Source organism: Lonchura striata, chromosome 1A, assembly GCF_050655825.1.
Source record: "Lonchura striata isolate lonStrDom1 chromosome 1A, ASM5065582v1, whole genome shotgun sequence".
Lineage (NCBI taxonomy): Eukaryota > Metazoa > Chordata > Aves > Passeriformes > Estrildidae > Lonchura > Lonchura striata.
The window spans coordinates 7,350,673-7,373,945 of record NC_140741.1 but is presented as its reverse complement, the minus strand read 5'-3'; the positions used below and the strand labels follow the sequence as shown (position 1 = coordinate 7,373,945).

Genomic DNA, 23,273 nt, shown 5'->3' with positions numbered 1-23,273 from the left:
GCTGCAGATCCTGAAATTGTGAGGTCTCTGGGCAAGAAATCTGCCTTAGTGCACAGAACTCCTAAGTTCCTTATCTCTACATAAAAACTAACGAGGTAAAATAAATCTGTCAGTTTAAGTCCTCCTCATCAGCAACTCTCCTCAAGTCAAGTGATGACATCAAGACAAATTTTCCCTCACTTCCACATGGTCCACGTCGTGATGGGAGCAGATATTTGTCCTTTGTCATTCCTCCAATGTGAGCTGACAGATTTGCCTTCTGCATAGCTGAGGCCAGCCTAACTCCCGACTGTGAGACCCTTTGGTGAGTCCCGACTGGCAGAACTCGCTGAGTGCCAAAGTTTATGTTGGGCTGGGGGGACGGGATCTTGGGGTGCACTGGGAAGAGCATTGCCAGCAGTTGAGGGGCGATGCTGCCCCTCTGCCCAGCCTGTGTGCACATCTGCAGGGCTGTGTCCAGCCCCGGGCCCCTCAGCACAGCAGGGCCATGGAGCTCCTGCAGCGGGGCCAGCGGAGGCTGCCGAGAGGATTCGGGGCCTGGAGCAGCTCTGGCAGGGAAAGGCTGAGGGAGCTGGGGCTGTGCAGCTGGAGAGGAGCCCCAGCTGAGAGGGGCCCTCAGCCCTGGGTGTCCCTGGCTGCAGGGAGGGCTCCGAGCAGGGCCCAGGCTCTGCTCTGGGGCCCAGCAATGGCACCAGAGCCACGGGCAGGGACTGAGCCCAGGAGGCTCCACCTGGGCAGGAGGCACAGCTTCTGTCCTGGGCAGGGACCCAGCCTGAGCAGATTGTCCAGAGAGGCTGGGGAGTCTCCTCACTGGGGATATCCCAGACCCCTCTGGACACAATCCTGTGCCCTGTGCTCTGGGATGGCCCTGCTGGAGCAGGGGAGCCCCGTGGCACCCCAACGTCCCGTCCCGTCCCGTCCCGTCCCGTCCCGTCCCGTCCCGTCCCGTCCCCTCCCGGGACGCCGCCGCCGGCGCGGGGTGGGAAGGGGCGGGGCTGGGCGGGCGCGGCCAATGGCGGCGCGGGGCTCGGCGGCGCGCGGCTCTCGCGAGAGCCGGCGGGTAAACATCGGCCCCCGCCGCGGGCCCGCCCGCTGCCATTAGCGCGGGGGCGGCGCCGCGCTCGGACGGGCGGGAGGTGAGTCCTGAGCCGAGCCGGGCGCTGAGGCGAGCCGGGCACCCTCCGCCCCGGCGCTGCCCGCGGAAGCAGCCGCGGCGCGCTGCCGCTGGAGAGCGGCAGTCTCCCCCCTGCCTCCTCTCTTCGCTCCCCCCTGCAGCGTGAGGCAGCGGGAGCAGCCATCGCCGCGGAGGCTGTGGGAGCGCAGCTTCGGCTGCGGGGACGGTCGGGGGTGGCTCGGGGCTGCGGGGCGCTTCGCCCGCCCGGCCCTCGGGTGACTGGTGTCCCTGCCCGCGGGGCGAGCCGTGGCTCGTCCCGCAGCCCCGGGAGGCTGAGGTGCCCGGGGTGCCGGTGCGGGGACAGGCGAGCCCGGCGCGGGCAGCGGGGCCGGGGCTGCGGAGCCCCCGAGGCCGGGGCAGGGCTGGGCTGCGCTCCTGCCACGGAACGTGCCCTGGGCTTAAGGGTGTCCTGCCCCCTTTAGAAATAAATAAATAAAGGGACGAAATTATCTCCGTAATGCGCTTAGAAAAGCAAACAGCCTTCACAAGTTTCCACTCGCGGGAGGAGCAAATCCCAAACCTTGTGCCGAGCCGGAGGAGTTCGGGACTGCGGCCGCCGTGGTGGGGCTGTCTAGCTCGTGCTCTGTGTCTTTGGACGAGTCTCTTTGACAATTCTCAGGTAAAAGTTAAATGCCGGGAACTTGCAGAGGTCGTGCGGTTGTGGTTTGGTTTGACTTGATGTGGAACGCCTTGGGTTAGAAGAGTTCACACGCGTGCCTCCTGTGCTGATGTACCTGGCTTCCTCTCGCGAAATCCACACTGCCTTGATGTACCCTCTGAATCAAAAGCAACGCCGACGTTTGATTTTTGGGTTTGTTGTGGGTTTTGTTGTTGATTTTTTTTGTTGTTTATTTGTTTTTTTAAGAGAAGTTTCCTCTAAGATACTTGGTGGGATGTATTGCTTCTGCTTTTACCTTCTTTTTGGAGAGCAGTGGGTTTTTTGTTGACTAGCTGTTGGGGTTTGTCAGGTGTACTGATTCAGTATTTTGATTACAGTTTTTTAAAGTCACTTAAAGCAGAGGGATCTTGTTTATGAGTGTTTATGATGCTAATAAATCTCACTAGAGTTGTGCCTGGTCCATAAAAGATGCCTGGAATCTGAAAAATTGTTTTCATTCCTTCTCCTTCAGGGATGAAAGAATATCAGCTTTTATTTTGACACAGAAGAGTGAAAAGAAATAGGAGCCCACAGGCTACTGACCTGAGAGGTGATGATCAGTGGGCACCTTCATTGCCTGTGAGGAATCTGTTACTGTATCCAATAGAATTGTTGCAGTTTTATCTTCTGTGCCACATGTAGACATGTTTTCCTGGCTTTGTCGAGAAATATCTTAGATAGGAAAAGTCACATTTGCATAGCTGTGGGAACTAATTTGTTTTTCATAATGTACATGGCATACTCTTCAATTTAAATATTTTTGCTTAACAGAGCTTTAAAAAAATTCTAAACACTTATTTCTCAAACATTTCAGGGGAAAACAAATCCCAAGCCACTAGCTAAGCAGAACTCAGAGGCAAATGTTTGCAGAGGACAGGTATCATGCTTTGTTTCTTTCTGCCCTTTTTTTCCAGAAGGTTAGTCTGTCTTAAAAAAAAAAACAGCAAATGCACACCCCATCATTAACTTGCAGTGGACTTGGACCAGGCCTATGGTCTTGGTGAGGGAATGTTCCCAGGAGAACAGAACTTCTGGGTTTCTGTCAGATGGTCTCTTGTGGACCTGCTTGTGTGAGCTGCCCTTGGGTGGTCTGATCTGCAGTGGAGTCCCTGGTGGGACTGTCCTGGGTTGGAGCAATGTGGGATGTCACACTGGAGTTCAGTGCATGTGCCTGAGGTGTGCTCATTTTGAATGGTGGGTAGGAGTTTTTTTAATCATTTAGGTTACTACTGTAGTTTGGGATGGCTCTTGAATCCTGTAGTGACCACAAGGAGCTTTGTCACTGTCTGTGTCCACTGGATCTGTCTGGGCAGTGGGTTTGTCTTGCTTTCAGAGGTTATCTCCTCCCTACAAATTCAGTTTTCGCTCAGTCTGTGTTTATTCCAATAAAAAAATTGTTCTTCCCACCAAGTTTAAGCTGAGCATTAGGTAAAATGTGAAGCCAGTTGATAAACTTTGATATTTGTATTCCAGGAGGTGCAGGGTAGACATGGAAATTGCAATGAAAAGAATTGCTTCTCTGAATGCAGTATTCATCAGCACAAAGCCTGCTAAGCTGATATTATATGGTAAATGGTTTGCTTTTAGTCTCCCAGAAAGAGGCTTTGTGTCTTAGGGTAATGGCAGTTGACATAAATCAAACATACAATTGTCCACAAAATCATTTAATCTTCTCTTGTTGCTTGTTTCAACATATAGCAGCACTTAGAGCAGACCTGCCACTAGTGGTAATTGCATTGCTGTGGCTTGAAAATACGGGTTTTATAAATAAATGGAATATAATTTTTGAGATGGGTTGGTGCAGAATTTTTCCAAGTCTGGTGATTAAATAACAGCTTTTGTTGTGCAAAAAATTTTTATACTGGGGTAAGCCACTTTAGTATTGTGGGGTAGGAACTCGGGGAATAGTTACTTATTTTGTGCTATGAATTTAAATAGGGAACTGTATTTAAGGTGGCAGAGTCTTGTCTTGAAGACTCAGAAATTAGTTTTCAAATGCAGCAGAGCAGACTTTATAATTTAATTAGTGAAGAAAATTCTGCAAGTCTGTAGTTTAAAACTACAGAATAATTTCTGGTAGTCCCACTTTTCCAGTATTTGCATTGGGAAATGATAGAACATTTTCCTCTTAACAATATAAAACAAAGCAGGAAGTAGGGGAAGAAATAAATGATCAAGAAAAACTCAGTTTCCGTGTCATAAATAAATTGAGCAGTATGGGAAGCATTAAAATGGGCAGTTATCGTAGTCAATACTGCTTTACTTGTGAAATCAGGTAATCTTGTAAGGCATGCATTGATATCTCATTAAATACTTCCTACAGATTAAAAAAGTGAAGGGAATGGTGGCTCAGGAAATAATATTAATTTTTATGCTTCAAATATCTGATTTCTTGGTAATTTAGGTGTTGGATTTTATATTCTGGTTTGAACTGTAGACTTGAAACTTAGTTTGTTGCATGTCATTAATATTTATACCTACAAACTTGCAAATATGTTAGCTGACCCATGGTTTTATGAGAATTACAACTGTTAAGAATGTGAAGAAAAGAGAGACCTAGAATTTAGAAGACTACTTCTATGGGATTTTGATTGTCTAAGGAACAGTTGTCTTTGTTTTTACTAGTAAAAGGAGCAGTAGTTGATTAAAATGGTAGCCTGGCTTTATGGAATTTCACAGGGGTGAGAATGTCCTGAAGTAGTAAAAAGGGAATCAACTATTCACTTTTTAGTAACAGCAAACAGCCAAGATGGAGTAATAGTTTGGTGTGTGCAGGTTGTGCAAACAGATGAAGTTTATCAAAGGTGACAGAATGAATGGGAGGGAGGAAGTAAAGGGATAACTTGAATTTGTATGGGAGAGGAAGAGTGTTTACTGTATTGCAACTTACATTAGCTGTGTCTCTTATGTTCCAGAGTTTGAGCCTGTGATCACTGGCATGCTGTAGAGGAACTCTTAGCAAACACCTTGGCATGTTGGAGTGTGTGAAATTTCCTTCCACAGATGGAGAAACAAAAAATATTTTTCTTGTCTTTGACCAGATGAAAGGTTGTGAAACCTTTTTCTACTTCGTGTAATAAAGAGAGCTGTTTACATTTCTGAGAGCACTATGTGTAATGTCACATTAAGTACTGCATTTATAAAATGTGCCAAGGTATTTTAGCAATTAAATCTCCTGGTAGGAAAACAAAACCCAGCCTTCTCAGAGAGTTGTACTTGGTTGAAGGCCCTTTTTATGAGCCACTGTAGTAGAAGAATGCTTATGAGAAACACAGTTGTGTATCAGTGTTAAAATGAAGATATTGGGTCACACCAAACCATAGGAGTGGCAAAGACACTCAGCTTCCATTCACAGGAGTGTATGGAAGGGGCAGTAGTCATAACCTCCATTCCCATAACCAAGGGACAAGGAGGGAATGAAAGTCATCACTTCAGTAGGCACCTCACTACCCTGAATGGCTGCTGAAGGCAGAAACAAGGAAGCAAAGGGGCTTGGCAGGAGCAGCTCAGTGTGCTTAGGGGGTTCTGCTGCTGCTACAGGCTCCATGGCCCTGTCTCTGTTGCAGCAGAGAGGGAGATAGCTTTTTGGCATGCTTGTGCTGTGCTATGAACTTCCTAAGAACCTCACTAAGAACCTCCCCAAAAGAACAGATGGGGGGGCCTCTTCCTGCCAGATCGCTGCCGCTTTGGAGACTCTTGAGTCTGTTCTGTGGGTAAAAAGTCTCAGTGTTTTTATGACTTCACCAGTAAAAACCTACTTACATCTGAACTGATAGGTAAATTTCAAAGGGTATTTCCTTGTCTGCAGGAGGGCTGTTGTGTACAAACCAGCCAAGATGTAGATGGCCTCAGCACAGAACCCTTTAGCCATTACTTGGGATCAGATGTCTTGGATTTCCATGGATCACACCTATGCACAGAGGAGGGGACAGGATGCTGGTGTCCCGGTATTGCCCCTTCATTTCCCAGGGCAGAGCTGCCTCTTTAGACTGGAGAAGGCAGGGGTGGTTCATAGGCTTCAGTGTTCCACTATTTCCCATAAAAACTGAGGAAAACATTTCCTTTCAGGAGAAATTCCCTTTTCCCAGATTAGCCCAGTAGAAATGGCAGATCTTACACGAATGGCATCAGGCTCCTTTTGCCTTTTGTATATTGGAGAAGTGTTTATTACCAGCATTTCTTAAAATTTGTTTTAATTACTTTTTACAATAAACAGTTGCATAATGTGTTCCCTGCCCTTCCCTCTTGCTGGTGCCTTATAAGGGAGGTAACCAGAACAGCAGCCAAATATCAGCCTGATGATGAAAGAATTGTTCCACTTAAAATGTCACTAATTTTTAGCCTGCTGAGTCCTGTATGAAGAGGAAAGCTTAGATTAGTAGCTCCCCAGACAGAAGCATTGCACTGCATTGTTTAAAGACAGCTGTTGTTTCATACAACAGAAACAACAGCTGAAGGTAAAGATTGCTCTGTGGTGTTCACAGAGCAAGAAAGGAGAACAAATTTAATCATGAGGAAGGATTTAGTTGGGAGTACCTGTTTCTTCAAACAGTAGCAACTGAATATGTAGAGTGAAGCCTGTGTAACAGTAATTAAAAGTATAATTTAACAAGCTGTAAAATTTGGAACTATAAGGGAATTTTGTGTTCTGCATATGAGGTTCCCTGTGGGACGTGGGATGCAGTCGTTCAGCAATGAGAGCCATGGCTGGTACAGACAGGTAACAGGCAGCTGTTAGAGCACATTCCCATTCAGTGGAGTAATGGCTGTGGCTTGGTGAGATTTAGCAAGGCAGTTTAAAAGGCTGAGGGAACTGGGATTGTTCAGCCTGGAGAGGAGAAGGCTTTGGGGTGACCTCACTGTGGCCTTGCAGTGCCTGAAGGGAGCCCAGAGGAAAGATGGAGAGAGACTTGCCAAGGGCCTAGGGTGACAGGACAAGGGGGAATGACTCCAAGTGACAGAGGGGAGATTTAGATTTGATATAAGGAAGAAACTGTTCCTGTGATGGTGCTGAGGCCCTGGCACAGGTTGCTTTGAGCTGTGGCTGCCCCATTCCTGTCAGTGTTCAAGGCTGGATGGGGCTCTGAGCAAGCTGGGATAGTGGCAGGTGTCCCTGCCTATGGCAGGGGGCTGGAATTGGCAGCCCCCTGTTCCTTAAGGTCCCTTCCAACCCCAACCAGTCTGGGATTCTCTGAAGTAAGGTTGCCCTGTGGTGCAGATCCTATAATTGTGTGTCTTGGAAGCCAGTCAAGTGTGTAGCAGCAAATTCCGACTTTCAAGATAAGGTGAAAGAAAGGAATTGTGTAATTTCTGGTGTCATTAACTTGCATCTTTGTCACTGGTTTTTATTGGTTTTATTTGTGCTTGGTTGGTTCCACTAAAGTGATGAAGAGCTCTGGTTGTACAGGTGTGTGGCTGTTCCTTGACTGACTTCCCATATTTCACTTGTGTAAATCAGAAGTTTTATTGTGCCTAAAGAAAATTTCTCTTGCTAAACTAATCTGTCTGCTGATAGTTTAATTTATTGCCTTCACTTAATGAAATTAGTTAGAGCATGTATCTCCATTCCCATGAATGCTGTAGAAAAGGAAATATTAATATTCAGGTTTATTGTGAGGGGGAGAGGGAACAAACTAACCAACCCTGGTGATATTGTAAGCACATTTTTTAGTAAAGTCTTATTTTTTTAGTCCTTCCCTAATCTTCACAACCATAGGTAGTCTTAGGAAATAATGACTAAGGGCAGAGAATTGAGGTCTATTAAAACAGGAGTTCTTAATGAATTAGTCTCTTGAATCTCCTGTGAGCAAAGAATATAAATGGCCACTTTATTTTGAAATGTGTTAGATGGTTCCTCTTACGGTTAGTTATTGTATGGACACTCCTACTCTGTGTTTAATTTCACAGAGAAGGAGAGATTATATAAAGTCTGTATCACTTGAGCATCTTAGCCTACTTGTAGTCTGGATATGGTCACCTCACTGCACAATTACCTAAGTAGCAATTAGAAACTTTTCTGTGGGTTTTTTTTTCCTTCTTTAAAAAAAAGAAAAACCCCAAACAAAAAAATTGCAAGAGTTATGTTAAGAACACCTGGAATAATCGCCTGTAAATTGCTTATTTTTTGTGAAATCAAAGTGTAGTTGAAGTTGGACAAAATGACAATAAGCAACAGAGGCTGAGGCTGTGGTTCCCAAGTCCAGTGAATCCCAGACTGCTGTCAAGGCACAGCACGTTCTCAGCCCATCATCCACCTCCCAGCTCTCTGGAGCACTTCAGGTTAGAGACTGAATTTCTGGAAGATTTTGAGAAGATCTGGAGAAACAATACCAGTTGTTTGGAAGACGAAGGGAATACTGAAGGGAATTATTCTGACTGTTAAATCTTTTCTTTTCTTTGTTTTTTTTTTTTTTCCATGAGTGATAAAGGGAAAAGAAAAAAGTGGAATGCTTTAAATTGTCAAGCTTTGCTGGCAAATCTTCAAAGAAATTGGAAAATTTTTTACCTTTCTTACATTGCACCAGTTCTTGACTGCTCTAGTTCTCAGTAATTAACAATGTTTACAGGCAACATTCATCCATTCCTTCTAGAGGAAGGAACACACTGAAGTCACTGGGAGCCCCATGTGCAATGCTGTCTCCAATATTTGAGGCCAGGTAGTTATGGTGGTATTGGAGGAGAACAAATCTGTGGGATGAAACCTTGGATTCCAGTTGTGCTGGTGTGCTAGTCATGTATGGAAGGATAGAGGTGTCCAGGTGAGGGTTAGAATGTGTTTACCAGCTAATCAGTTTGAGCAGGTGAATCCCGGCCCTTCCAAGGGCTTGGTTATACCTGGCATGTAATTCAGATGCAAGTGAGCTTGTATGGAAGTTTCTCATGACAGGAATTATCATGTGTGCTCTTGTCTTCCCAGCCTTGCTGTGGGCTTTATCATGATGGGGAGTGTGAAATGACTGCCATACTGATATGATCAGTGCAGAGAATTTCAGGCCATGGCTGGATCAGTGGGCTTGACCAGTATTTGGATATTTAAGTTAATGTATTTCAGCTTTAATCCCAGCTCCTTCCATGGGGATTGGTGGTGCTGATGCTGCTGTAGAGTGACCTTAAAGGAACCCTCCACTTGTTTTTCCAGGAGGGATCTGAGTACAACCTGCCCTGTTCCCTGCTCTCAGGTCAGGCTGGAAGCATTGGAAGCATTGTCTCAGGCAGCTGGGCTTCATTCATAACTCCAGAATCATAGGCTCACACTTGGATACCTTTAAGGCCCATTTAATCCCAGAGGGCACCTGATTCATGTGAACTGTCTGCTTTTGCTCACAGATATGTAAACCACTTTTGTAGTGGCACGTGAAAAAAGAAAGAACAAATCCCTTTCAGAGTTCAGGAGAAAGAGGTGAACGTTGTATCACCAAAACCAGGGAAGAAAAGCTTTCTCCTGTCTTAATGCACACTGACCTTACAGCACTGAGTGGAGCTGCTGCTCACAGCTTGTGCTGCAGCCTGGCTGCTGACAGAATAACTTTGCTGAGCACCTCTGCTGCAAAGAGGTTCCTTGGAGCCTGCCAAAAATACTGCTGCCTTCAGCTTTGGTCCTCGGTAAGATGCAAAACTCTGGCCTTTGTGAGGGTACAAAGAAGAAATAGGCATGCCCTTTTAATGTTCAAATAAGCAAAATAATGTTCTGCTCTGTAAAATAATCTTTATAGTCAAAATGAACATTGGGGGATGACCAATGGATACACATGCTTTTTTAAGGTGTACTTTGGATCACTGCATTTGAAAGGATTGAAATCCTAGTGGAAAGTCACAAAAGGAAGTAATTACAAAGTAATTGGCGAGGAAAAATTGTTATACTCTAATAAAGAGAAGTAGTTTTACCTAATTTTCTCTCTGCCTTTTTTTGTTAAACAAGCAGCAATATTTACAAAGCCAATTTCAGTTTTGTTTATAGTTCAGTCCAGTTTCAGGTGTTGACCCCCAGGCATGGAATGAGCTTGTGCTGCTTGGGGAGTAAGGGCTGCAAGAGAAGAATTATAACGAGAATTTTGCTTATACTGTTTTGCTTTAAGAAAAAAAATCCAGGAAAATGAAAGCTGTTACCGTTACTTGTAATTTTTCCTTGTAGAAGCTAATTTTTGAAATTAATCCTGACAGTGTCTTTCTTATTTCTCTATGCCTGTAATTTTCTCTGTCTGAGAACTAGAACATAAATGTATTTTCTTGGTTCTTTTGCTGAAGTGTTTCTCATCAGTTGTCATCTTTAAAGATGTACAGACTGAAAAGACAAAAGCTTCTGTGTCCTTACTTGGGACATTAGGGAGAGTGAATCTGTATCTGCCTGTGTGCAGCTGGAGAATGCAGTTGCAGGATGAGATTTTCTCAAGTCAGTGTGTAATCCAAGTGCTTTCCCTCCCTCACTTGTGTGCCAAGGCAAGGCTGGGTTTTGCCACAAAGGTTGGTTAATTAAGGGTCACCCACCCCCTTCTTGAATCCTAAAATAAATCCTCCTCAGATATTGCAAACTGGTAGGAGCTCTGTGTTTGTCTTGGATGGAAGGCCAGACTCATGTCTGGAATACCTGATTTGGGGCAGCTTTGGGTGCAGCTTCCTTCTCTTCAGGGGTGGGGATGATCTTGTCAACAAAGCACCTATTTTACAAGATGAAGTCACTGACACAAGTGGGCTGCCAGTATTTATGTACATCAGGGCAGGGAAACTGGAGCTTTTTCTCCCGAGTTGTAACAAGCCACCTGCCTTTACTTTCTCTTCCTCGGATAGATCAGGAATCTAGTAGTTTGTGCTTGACCCTGACTGTAGGGTCTTTAGTGAAATAAAATTTAGCTAAGGAAGCTTTACTGAATGCTTTCCAAAGATTTTCCAGATTAATGGCATTGACTAATGTGTGAATAAAATAAACACCTAAGAATTTCTTGTAATTCTTGATTTCCTGTGGTACCTCAGTCAGTGCTAATTCTAACCAAGAAGGCTCTTGTTTTTTTGATAAATCTACTACCCATATTGAATTTGGTGGTATCTTTGAGGGAGAGAGGACTGACCAAGAATAATCCTGCCTCTGTTGTGGATACTTGGGACATTTTTTGAAGTGCTAGGCAGATAAGAGTGTGCTGAGATGTTTTTCACTCGTGTCTTTTCAATATTGAAATGTGGTACTCTTTGAGGTACCGACCACGTTTGACCCTGTGTACTTCACAGGCATCGTTCAATCAGTTTAGCAGCTGTTTACAAAGCACCAAAATTCAGAAGACTTTCATCTCGGAATGAAACACATTCTTTTTGCTCAACTTGGCATCTCTGAATTTACTGAGCAGCACCAATCCTCTAATATTGTGTGATTAGATTCATTTACTTTGTGCCATCCCAAAAAGTTCCAGTTAATTAATGGAATCGACTGATGCTTTCAAAGCTACTGCTCTGAATTGTGACACATCCAGCTAAAATTACTTTGTTTTCTTAAAGCAGAGTCTAAAATATTGTTACTTACTTTTCTAAATTTGGATCACTTGCTTCATGCCCTTTTACTGGCAAGATACAAGGCAAATACAGCTAATGATTGATTTATGTGAAATGAAGTGGTTGGTTCAAGGGCAACCCCTGCTTCTGTGCTAGATTTTCTTAAGGAAAAATGGTGTAGAGCTCTGAAACTTTTGTTTGCTCCAGAAAGAAATACAGTCAGAATGTGGGATGGGAACACTCCTGCTCTCCTTTTGCATGGTTCTAGTATGTTGGAAGCCAGCAGGTCTTGGGCTTTACTACTGGTAAAATGTTGAGTTTCAGGTATTACTTAAATGAATACTTAGATTAGTTCACATTTAGTAATAACGCACTGGGATGCTTCCACAAAAGATGCTGGATAAAAGCAATTTGTGTTTGGAAGGAGAGTGCTATTTTGAAGGAGGATAATTCTTTTTCTCTACCTTGTTCAGTCCTTGGCCTTCAGAATGGTATCAACAAAGGAAGTGGCTCTTACAGATGCTTTTGTGATGTGGTTCCTAATTTGCTGAGAGCTAGACTGAGATCCCTTGACTCATTTCACGTAAGCCACCAAAGAGCAATTTCCATTACTGCCTGGACCAGGTCTTGTAGCTGAAAGATGCCATCTCTGCCTGCCAGCCATGCCTCACAAGAACCATAGCAACTTGCATTTCAAATATTTCAACATGATAATTCAGCCTTTGAAGTTTTGGCACCTATTTGGCAAGGGATGTCTCCAAAGAGGTATTTTTAGCAGACACTATATATAGTGCTTCAGATCTTCATCTTCTTTCTTTATGTGGAGAATATTTTTACTGTCTGTGAGGTGCCCAGAGTTAAAGGCTGTAAAAATTACAAGATGCTCAAGCCCCAGTTGGATTCAACGTGTCTTAAATTTGGTGGGATCTGTGCCTATCCACATTACAGACTTGCCCTCTTCTGCTGGAGGGTCCAGTGTCTGTGGTGCAGATGGGGATGAGAGGAGGAGGGATGCCACCTATTGTTTGTTTCATTGGGCTTTTGGAACATCATTTAACTGAAAGTGAAATCTGTTTGCTGAGGATGAGTCTCTAAAGGTGCTTGAGAAACCTGTTGCAGGCATAGCCAACAGAGCCTTTGGAGATTATGAGGAGAGGTAAACTGCTAAATCCAAAGAGTCATTCCAGATATCCTCAGCACAATGACAAGTTGTAGTTTTGTCAGATGCCAGGCAGGATTCATCTACCTGGCCTTGGGAGTTTGAAGTTGCACATCCAAGGCAGTTGGACATCTTAACCATCCTAGGCAGTCAGTGGACTTGGAAAAGCACTGGGAGGAGATGTTTGCTTCTGCCTCCTGCAAGGGTGATGGGAAAACTATGGGTGCAAGGAAGGCTTGGGTGGACTTGCAGTTGTGCTGCCTCCAGTGAACACCCTGATACTGCTGTGTGACTTCTGAGTAGCTCCCTGGGGCAGATGAAATGACAACAACAGGATCTATTGGGTTCACTTTTATCAAATATCCCTGCAGATGCATGCAAGAACTTGTGAATTCCCAGCCTCCTTTTGTTTTGACAGCAGAGTGGTCAGGATCTGTTTGTTTTTCTCCAGAGGAGTGTGAAGAATGTGCTCCCTCAACAGCAGCTGAGAGCCTCGGGGCTCCTCTGATCCTCCGCAGTTGCACCTCTGAAAAATCCCCGGGCTCAGGTCAACTGAGCTTTTTCTTCTGTTTCCTGCTGTAATTCTAGATTGTCCCATAGTTCATTGTGGCATTTAGTGTTAAAAATAGGATTCCATAAAGCATTTTTATGTTCCTGAAGTGCACACATTTTATCTTTCAAACGTGTGTCTGTGTGAAGCCCTGCCAGAGGAGCAGTGTATCTTTGCCCAGTGCTGACCTGATCTGACTGTAATACTAAACTCAAGGTGAGATTCAGGACTAATGCACTCATTCTGTGTCTCAGCTCTTCCTTCAGGTTTTTGGCAGCTTCTGCAAGTTACTCTTTGTGCCTCAGATGCTGGTGCTGCATAGTTAACTTCTGATTTATTTTTGGTGGCTCTGATTAATTTTGTTTTGCTTGTTTTCTGCATTTCTGAAATCAGACTGAAATTGTCTGCGTTTTTTGAGAACTGTTTGTGGAGAATGCTGTGTCAGCATGTGTGGCTTACCATCCCTGGAAGTGTACAAGGAATTATTTTAGGTGGTACTTAATGCTGTGGTTGAGTTGACGTGGTGGTGTTTGGTCAAGGTTTGGACTTGATCTTGCAGGTCTTTTCCAACCATGATGACTCTTAGGATCCTCTGCTATCTTTGATAAATTTCTGCTACCAAATGGGAGGGGTATGTTCCCTACAGGCTGCTGCAGATACTTGTTACAAGTCAGGGATCTTCCCTTGCTGATGCACCTTCAAAATCCTGCAGGACTGAAGGCTGGGTTCACTTCATTTCCTTCTCAGTCCAGCTGATACGGTTGCCAACTTACATTATCAAGATCATGTGTTTTATGTTTCAGTTTTGCAAAGTACCTCCAGATCTGGTTGGAAAATATTTTAAAGGTGCAAAACATACTTTGCTTGAAGGCTGGGAGGAAGGTACATGACACAGGGAAGCAGAATAAAGCCTGCAGCTCCAGTTCATTGCACGATGGAGATCCTTTCTGGCATTATTTACACAAGGGCTAACCCAGCGGAGAGGAAAGCAGCTTGAGGCTTGCTAGCAACCCCAAGAGACCTTTGTAGCTTTGGGCATGCTGGGAAGAGGGAGTGCACACCTTCCTTCCAGGAGGCTGCCAGCAGAGTAGCTTCCCTGTGATTTCAGGATTTGCTGAAATTTCCATAATTTATTTTGCAAAATTTTACTCAAGGGGATCAAGGAAAAAAAAAAAAAAAAAAAGGTAGAGTAGCCTCCAGATCTTGCTTCCAACCCTGAGTTACCATCTTAGATCTGGGGAGAGTAATTAATGTTTTATTATGGATCTAGGCTAGGGAGATAGGGCTCAGTATCAATGGAGCATAATCTGTGGAGTAAAAATTGCTAGCTTCTCCCAGACCTTCTCTCACTGCCAGGGGTAGTTCTAAAGTAAGGGCTTTCACTTACTTTTCATTTTGTAAATGAGTGCAAGTTAAAATATATTTTAAGGCTCAATTGAAGCAATAATTAATCATCTGAGGAATCACATATGTAAATGTTTTAAATTCTGTATTAATACTACTTTATTAGACTACTTTCTCTTTATTTTTTGGTGCTCCTTACATTTTCAGAAGTGAAGAGAATAGAGCAGAGCAGCTGCTTCCTTGTGATTTGTGAAACTGGGACATATTCTCTCTTACCCTGTGCTATATCAGTGTGACAAACTACATTCCTGATACTGCATGTGGCTTTACTGGGAAACTGTAAAACTTTCCAAAGGTTGCCTATTTATCAGTACTTTAAAAGCAGCTGATTAATGTTATTTGCATATGAGCAACAGAATATGTAAACACTGACTGGGGAGTCATTGGAGGAATGCTCTCAGCTGGATTCACAAGAGCAGCATTTCTCCAAGGCTGTTGGAGATCAGCTTGGAAATGCTATCACCAAATTTGGCTTCTTGCAGAGCATTGATACTCAGTGTCCTTCCTGTTGCTTTTTTCGCCATATATTTTCCTCCTGTTTCTGAATTCATTGTGAGATTTCAGCCCTGTCTTTGGAACAGTGAAAGCTGTCTTGAGTGTTTATCTTGCCATACACCCTTCCAAACCTATAAAATACAGATCCAGATCCATGCTTGGCTGCAGCCCTCAAATAGGCAGCTCACACAAGTGCACTTACAAAGGAGGGCTCAAATGTCTCATATGTTTTAGGTTAAATAATGAATTTTCAGAATTAATTAATAACTTCTTAATACTTAAGATCCCAGTCTTTTGTGCCTGTGAAATCCTTAAGCCTCCTGACATGACCTGCTGGCTACAGGAATGATGTTTGCTTTCTTGTAGGGTGACTGAGGCACACCCTAAGTACATGTTTTCTTTTTCTTTCTGTATGGTTTGTTTTTGCACATAGGAAATAAAATGGAATTCAGATCATCTGTTACTTAATGCAGTTTCCTGTGCTGTACCCACAAGAGCATCCTTCCTCTGTACATACATCATCTGCGTTTAAAACCAGAAAACTCCAGATACTCACTACTTCAATGCTTGCATCATTGATAGCAATTTAATGTGGTTTTATTCTGCAGGATTCATCCACTTCAAGTCACCATTAGAGGTTTTGTTAGGGATACCTGAGCTGGCAACTCTTCTGGGAGAGTGGTTGAGTAGACTGAGAGGAGATGCATTAAGGAATGTGTGAGAAATTAGGATGGGCCTTCAAGTGGATGTTCCTGATGTGTTCCCATAGATCAGGTACTGGGCATTGCTGTAAGTGTTTGAGTGACCATAAAGATGTTCAGATTCAAGTACAGGTTGTGTTTGTCTGTGCTGCAGGGTGGGCTTCTGCTACAGCTCAGCATTGCTGTTGGAGCTTGCTGTCCATGCTGGGCTTTGCCCCGTGTGTGGGAGCCAAGCAGTGCCCCAGAAGGAGAACCTGCGGGGCAAATGGGATCAGCACATGGTACAAACCTTTCCTGGACTTCGTAAATGTGACTGGGGTGATCCATGGGGAGTGCAGCATGTGGATGGGTGCTCAGCTGTTCATTGTGATTAGCCTCACCTTGACCATTTCCATCAGAATCAAATGGGTTGTGTTCTGGATCGTTGCAGCCTCAAGTGAAGGGAGTGTCAGAAAGTAGTTACAGCCTGTGTTTTGAGAGCTTTGCACAGCTCTCCTCTCCACCAGCCCATTTCCAAAGGGAGCCAGCCAAAGTGGGGCAAGAGGGATGTTACTCACTGGTGAGAGTCAATGTTTGTATAACAGTTGTCACTGTGGGGCTCTGCGGTTTCTGTTGCACCCAATGTGACATAAATGGGCTCTGTCCAAAGGGACAGCCCTGTCCTCCCACTGCCACAAGTGTATCCAAACTTTACTGGGATGTAGTCCAAGTCTGGCTGCCTGCAAAAGGGACAGTGCTGTTCTCCCCTTGTCCTCTGTGCCTGTCCTTATTTAATTGCTCGTCTTTCACTGAATTTGTGGAGTTGGAGGATGGGACAAAGCCATTTGCTGTCATTATGGAACAGTTGTCTTCTTTTCACAAGAGCACAGGCTGGTTGGTAGCTTAATTTTGTCAGGCTGCTGAGATCCCCTAACTGGCCTGTAGCTGCATTATTAAGAAAACTATGGGAGCCACACACAGTGGCTGGGACTTGGGGGTCAACCCAGTGCAGAGGAAGGGACTTTTTTGCAACTCTGGATGCTGAGAATATTCTTGTCTTTCTAAGAACCAGTTGTAGACCTTCACTGACAAGTCCTTGAAGTAGGACTTGGCAACTATTTCTGTCCTCTCTGTGTAAGGGCCTTGAGCATAGGGCCCATCTCCATAAGGAAATGTTAATGTTAAATAATATTTCAAAAGTGGAAATTATCTCATTCTTCCTACGGTTTATTTGGGGTTTTTCTCTGGTTACTGTTTATGGGAAATAGCTGCTTGTATGCAACTTGTCAAGCAACTCAGATCACTGCCTGAAAGTAGTCTTTATTTGCCACTCCACCAGTCTCCATCTTGACCCATTGTTTGTACAAAACTGGTATTTCCGTTCAGATTTCCTGCAGGTAACTCCACTTGTATTTATCTGCACTTAACAGATAAAGAAATGGAGGCACAGTGGCATTTGGTCACCTTACAGGGCAATAAAGACTTTTACCTTGAAAAGGAGCAGTGAGAGCCATTCTGTAGGAGCACAAGTGTTTCTTCTCCTTTGCTTGAGGTGACCCCTGTTCCATGAAGAGTCCTCCTGCTGATGAGTCCTGCTCCTTTTCTCAGTCAAGAGAGTGCTTAGCCCTCAGGTCATGCTCCAAGGCTTTCTGTTCTGAAGGCTTCCTTGGTGGGAAAGGTTTGCTCCTACAGAATTTGTCATATTTTTCTGCTTTTCTTGCCATAACCTATTTCATCTTGAAAGCTTAGGAAACATTGCTCTTTAAATTTTATTTATTTGTTTTTCATCTGGATATTTACCCTTTCATGCATGTTTAAAATATTGCCTTAATATCTTATAGAAACTTAAGTAGATCTGTTCCTTTTCCCCTACCTCCCTTGCAGGTGGATATAGCCAGAGCATTTATCCATACCCTAGTTTGCTTCTCTTTTCCTTTAACTTGGAAACCAGGTAATAGAATCAAATATCTGCGATGATTTTAAAGGAAAACAACACCCATTCTGAGTGAGCTTTGCCAGGCCAAGGCTGGAGAGTTATTACTCACTGGAGCTAAAGCCCATCACACATCTCATCATCTTTCACCTGCATGCAAGTCCTTTTTTGCCTTTCTCTTCTCCTCCTAGAAGGGTGAATATGCAGTTATGTAGGAGGGATCATGTGGACATACAGACGGTGATAACGAAGCATTCCTGGTGCCCTTCAGCCCTGGAGGGGATGAGCAGTTGGGAAGTGAAGGAAAGGCTGCAGGAAGAGTCTCAGATTTCACCAGGCAATCCACCCCCTGCAAGAGCTGTTTCCTCTCTACCTAAACCTCTAAATCTCAGAGAGATAAACTGCAGCTACCCACTTGCTGTGTGTTTGTGATATATACGTTCTCAATGTGGTAGAAATACGAGACCACAGTTGTATTGACTGTTATCCCCTAAATCAGTTTGGTAAAGCTTTCTCTTCTCAGTCATCCTTATTATCACTATGGGGGTTAGGTGTTGTTATTAGCGTTCTTTAATGAGATAAAGCTTCATTCTCCACCTCTGTTGCTGGTGATTTGATGGTATGAGTATGGCTCAGATACATCCCCACCATTCCAAATCTGCTTCCCAGCTTCAGGCAGCAGGAGGGTGGTACCATGTGCCCTCTCTCACTTCAGGAAACCACACACATCTCTTTATCTCTGGGCCCTCACCAAGTTAGTCTGCTTTGTGTGCCAGCAGCTGTCTGCTGCTCCAGATATCCCAGTTCAAGGAATGAAGTGCTGTAGTGGGATTTGAATGGGCAAACATCTGTTCTTCAGTGTTGTGTACACTGACAACAGGCACTACCTGCATTTACAGTTTTGCAGGCCCAGAGGGATCTGTTGTGCTCATTAACCCTGACTGGAAGCACTGCACAGGCCATGGCCGGGCACTGATGTTCTGCATCTCATTTAGCAGTCAGCTCCTTTGCTGGCACAGACTTACCATGTGTAGTTACTTAATTTGATTGATGTGATTTAAAAAGAGCCTGGCAAGAGTCAGGGATTTGAACATACATCAGTGAAAAAGAAAAGCAAACTTGGTACCTTCTTCTCCAGCATTTTTCAGTACAACAGTCCCTCCTGATTCCCAAAGGTCCTGCTTCCCTAGGCTCCTTAGGAAGTAGAAGGGCTTTACAAAATACCTAAAATCTAAGAGCAGAGCTTCTTGGATGACATCTGAAAATGTAATACAGCTTCCTTGAAACTTGTACTGGTGGTATGTTAGAAGCTTCTTTGCTTATTCTTTGCTTTTGTCCCAACTTGTGCCTCTTTGTCACAAAAGATGTAGAGAAACTCCCTGTGACTGAATGCCACCTTTGGTCAGTTGTATATGTTATAGAGTGGGGCATGTTTTTCATTGGACCTGAGTAGGACTTTATCCAGAAAACCAATTACTGAGGAGGAAGCACATTTATGATTATTGTCCTTGCTCTGTCTGTAATTATTTCATGATCCAAAATATTGCAGCAATTCAACAGGTTTTAAAACAATGTTTTCTTACGCCTGGATGCAAGTACCTGCTAAAAGCTGTGAAAATGCTTAAGTGCACAGAAATGTAATTACTCCAGTAAATAGAAAAGCTTCCTGTTTTTAGGCACTTCTGAGAGTAAAAAGATTTGCAGCACTGTGAAACGTGGGGAGAGCCAGGAGAAAGGACAGATAGAAGTGAGGTGAAGCAAGCCTATGAAATGTTATTTTCCTGCAGAGGGCTGTGGGCTTTCCAGTAAGCTACTGATTTCTCTTGTCCCCAGGAAATTAAAATGCACCCAGTGGTAAACACTGTAAGTAAAGGAGTGGCTGCTTGGGACTGCAGGTCTGGTTCCCTCATCACGTCTCATGCTTCATGTTGTCATCCAGAGTGTTGTCCTGAGCTGACCTCCCATGTGGAGCACTCCTGGGAAGACAGCAGTGTATGGAGACACCAGCACCTACCTCTGTTCCCTTCCTGTTCCTGCCTCTAGCCCTCCATCCCTGCAGGTGGAGCAGAAGTACAACCCCTTGGTTGTGCTTTCTCTGTGAGGTTGGGGTAGGTGGGGGGGTCCTGCCCTCAGCACACACACAAGCACAGTGAGGCACTTTGAGTGGCTACTGCTAAACCCCAATGGCTAGATTGTCTTAAGAAGAAAACTGAGTAAAATGAGTTATTTGAAAGAACTGAGCTCAGGAAGATTTTGCTAAGTCATTGTGCATCCTTCAGTGTTGAGTGAGTAGTAGGGAATGTCTCGAAATGTGCTCCTCACTTTGGGACAGAGCTATTGACAGTAGAGCTTAAAGAATGTAATTGTATCATTGAGGCTGAGGCAAGTGGAGCTGAGATGGAAGTGACCTTATTAGTAGATTTGCTTTTCTAAACTTCACATGGCCAGTCTTCCATTGTTTGTGAAAGCCAAGGTTATGACGTTTGGATCAAAAGTTTCTTTGCTACTTGAAATGGACAAAAAAATTAACTCTCAAATATAGTTTCTGGGTCTTACAGAGATGTAGGTAGACTTAGTTTATGCAAGTATTCCCCTGTATGCTCTTGTATACCCATACATAGTTTCAGCCTGTACCTTTTCCTGTCAGGGAGATGAATTTGCCCTTGCTGCTCGTCGAAAGCAGCAGAGAGCTGAGTCTCAGCCACTGTTCATGGGAGACTTCTGCTGCTCAGCTGTGTTGAATAGCAGGAAATCCTGGAGTGCAGCACAACTCCAATATTCAATTTTTATTCCATATTAGGAAATATTTCCTTATCATTACTGCGGGTGTGTTGGAATGATTTCCGTGATTAATTTCTGCGAGCCAAATCAAAAGACAAGGAGGCCGTGCCCGCTTATTTCCCGCTTTCGGATCGACTCCATGGGAAGGGCCAAGTGGCTTCAGCTTGGGTCAGGGTGGCCCTGGTTGATCCCTGCAGGTGAAACCAGCCTCACCCAAACTATTTTAAAAAGAATTTATTTCAGCCTGGTAGTGGTTCCTCAGTGTGGGTCGTGCAGCTTCTTGTGCTGGCACAAAGCACAGAGCAGCAGCAGGAGGGAAACAAACAGATGGTTGGATGGAAAATGGGATGGCTCCTTTCAGAGAGAGTCCTGGCTCGTGCCAGCTTACAGCACACACACAGCCCTGGCCTGGCCTGGGAGGGGTTCCTGCTGTTTGGCAGAGGGATTTTTTGCCTGCTCTAATCAGAGCCCCACACTGCTATTTTGAGATGTTTTTAGGTTTAGAATCAACATCAAGGCAGCAAAGTCCCTTCATGGTTTTTTTTTTTTTGGGTACATTAAGGTCTTCTGGGATTTAGGGAGCATGTTTGAGCTGGCTGCTGACAGCCCAAAATCTCTGTGGGTCTTGCTGTCCCATGGGTTTCCCTGGTGTCATCGTCATCATCATGTCGGGGGCTGCAGGACTCGTGCAGTGTTTGCATCCCGAATCCTGTGCCTGGCAGTGTCTCCCCAGGGTTTTCTCACAGCCCTGGGGGTCAGGCACTGGGAGCGTTCACTCCTTTTGGTTCATAAGTCATGCAGCACTTTCTGCTTTTAGCTGGGACTGTAACAGGCGCCTCACCCAGATGCCCCATGGAGGAAGAATGGCTGAAAATGGCTAAAACATTTGAACATTTTGGCTTTTAAATAGCAAAGCCTGTCCCAATGGGGCTAATTTTACTCCGTTTCTTAGTGGTGCTTTAAATAGAACAAATATAATTAATTTGGTAACTTTAAAGTAACAAAACTTAGTCATAATGCACATTGGGGAAGGAAGGCTAAAGGAGATTAAGTAAATAAACAAGGTAAATGAAATGCTGGTGATGGCATGTTGCAGTCTCACTTTGTTTTCCCTTCTCAAAGGGAGAATGTTGTAAAAACTGAAGGGTGTCTGAAGGATCTGGTCATGGCAATAATGTTGAAGAAGAATCTGCACGTGAAATAATCTGATTTGTTTTATCTGGCAGGGAATGTTGTTTCCTTTCAGTAGCAGATTAAATAAAACAGGGGCTTGTGAATGGTGATATTACTGAAAACATGAATTATGGAGGAACGAAATATTTATTTTTCTGTCTAAAACATATCCCAGAGCAGTGCTTGGCAAACATGCTGATCTGATAATTATGAACCTCAGTAGCAGCAGCTAACATCATCCCGAGGCTGCAGTGGGACTATTAGGTCAAAACCCATTGAGCTGAAGGGGTTTTTCCTTGACATGAGTGAACTTTGGACGAGGTTCTGCTCTAAGCACAGAAAGCTGTACTTAGAAATAACACAAATATTAAGATCACACCCCAAGGGTTGAAAAATACTGGCCCGTGATTGACATACATGGGACTAGTGGGATTTTCTTTTCAGCTTGCTGCTTAGAGACTTCAGGGTGCTGTTTTTCTGGAGGTTAATCAAAAGCTTTGGAATTGGATTTAAATGGGTTATAGAAAAAGAAGATAGAACCCCCGTGTGCTGGGCTGCACCCAGGGCAACAGGGATGGGGTGATTCTGCCCCTCTGCCCCGCTCTGCTGAGACCCCCCTGCAGGGCTGCATCCAGCCCTGGGATCCCAGCACAGCAAGGACAGGGACCTGCTGGAGCCAGGCCAGAGCAGGGACACCAAGGGGAGCAGAGGGATGGAGCAGCTCTGCTGGGAGGAAAGGCTGAGGGAACTGGGATTGTTCAGCCTGGAGAGGAGAAGGCTTTGGGGTGACCTCACTGTGGCCTTGCAGTGCCTGAAGGGAACCCACAGGAAAGATGGAGAGAGACTCTGGACAAGGGCCTGGAGTGACAGGACAAGGGGGAATGGCTCCAAAGTGACAGAGGAGAGGTTTAGATTGGATATTAGGAAGAAATTTTTCCCTGTGAGGGTGGTGAGGCCCTGGCACAGTTTGCCCAGAGAAGTTGAGGCTGCCCCATTCCTGTCAGTGTTCAAGGCTGGATGGGGCTCTGAGCAAGCTGGGATAGTGGCAGGTGTCCCTGCCCATGGCAGGGGGCTGGAACTGGATGGTCTTCAAAGTCTCTTCCAGCCCAGGCTGTTCTGTGATCCTCAACAGGAGGAGGTTCAGTATAAACAATTGGATGGTGAAAATACGCACAGCACAGTTGCCAACCGTGTGCTAGCAGAAACTGTAGTGCAGAAAGTCATTTTCCCTCTGGGCTGCTGGTGCTTTCTCCTTCTGTTCCCTCCCTGGAGCTATCAGCTGTTGTACAGCATTTTTATCTTTGCTCTGTGTTTGCTCACCCCACGTATGGCTGCCTGTCTCAGAAGCTGCTCAGAGTACATCCCACCACATCATCCTGCTGAGCCTTGGGCTGTTTTTTTTCATTTGTCTGGCCCTGCCCACTGCCCCTGAGTGTGAATCATGCTGTTATTTGTGTATGGTGGGTTGGTTTTTTCCAGTTTTATATATATCCTGTCTCTCTTTAAGAGAATTCAAACAATTTGGAGACTGCAGGGCTGGCGCTTGTGCTCAAAGCTTTATGCTGTCTGTGCTGCTTTCCTAGATAGCACCTCATTTTTTAAATATAATTCTTGTCATTTTTAAAAATATATTCTTTGTCAGCCGTGGGTTTTAGTGTCCAGCTTGGTGAGTTGTTGGGCTGGGTTGTCTAGAAGGAGCCAAGCAGAGTCTGCTCTCACTTCTCACCCAGAAGAACCCCAGCTCTGGGCACAGTGGCGACAGCTGGAATTTCTGAAGGTACCCACTTCA

General features: G+C 44.7%; 1 protein-coding gene across 3 annotated transcripts in view; it reads left to right on the top strand.

Annotated features, from left to right (window-relative positions):
- The first annotated feature begins 1,014 nt into the window (after positions 1-1,014).
- STK38L (serine/threonine kinase 38 like) overlaps positions 1,015-23,273 on the top strand; it is a 45,356-nt gene continuing 23,097 nt past the window's right edge. The window contains exon 1 of one of the 3 annotated variants that reach the window (XM_021538682.4): positions 1,015-1,136. The gene's annotated coding sequence lies outside the window, so the exon portion shown is untranslated. Of the gene's footprint in view, positions 1,137-1,477; positions 1,794-5,823; positions 23,262-23,273 lie in introns of those variants that run through there. The other 2 variants (XM_077783183.2, XM_085569766.1) reach the window with 2 other exon arrangements.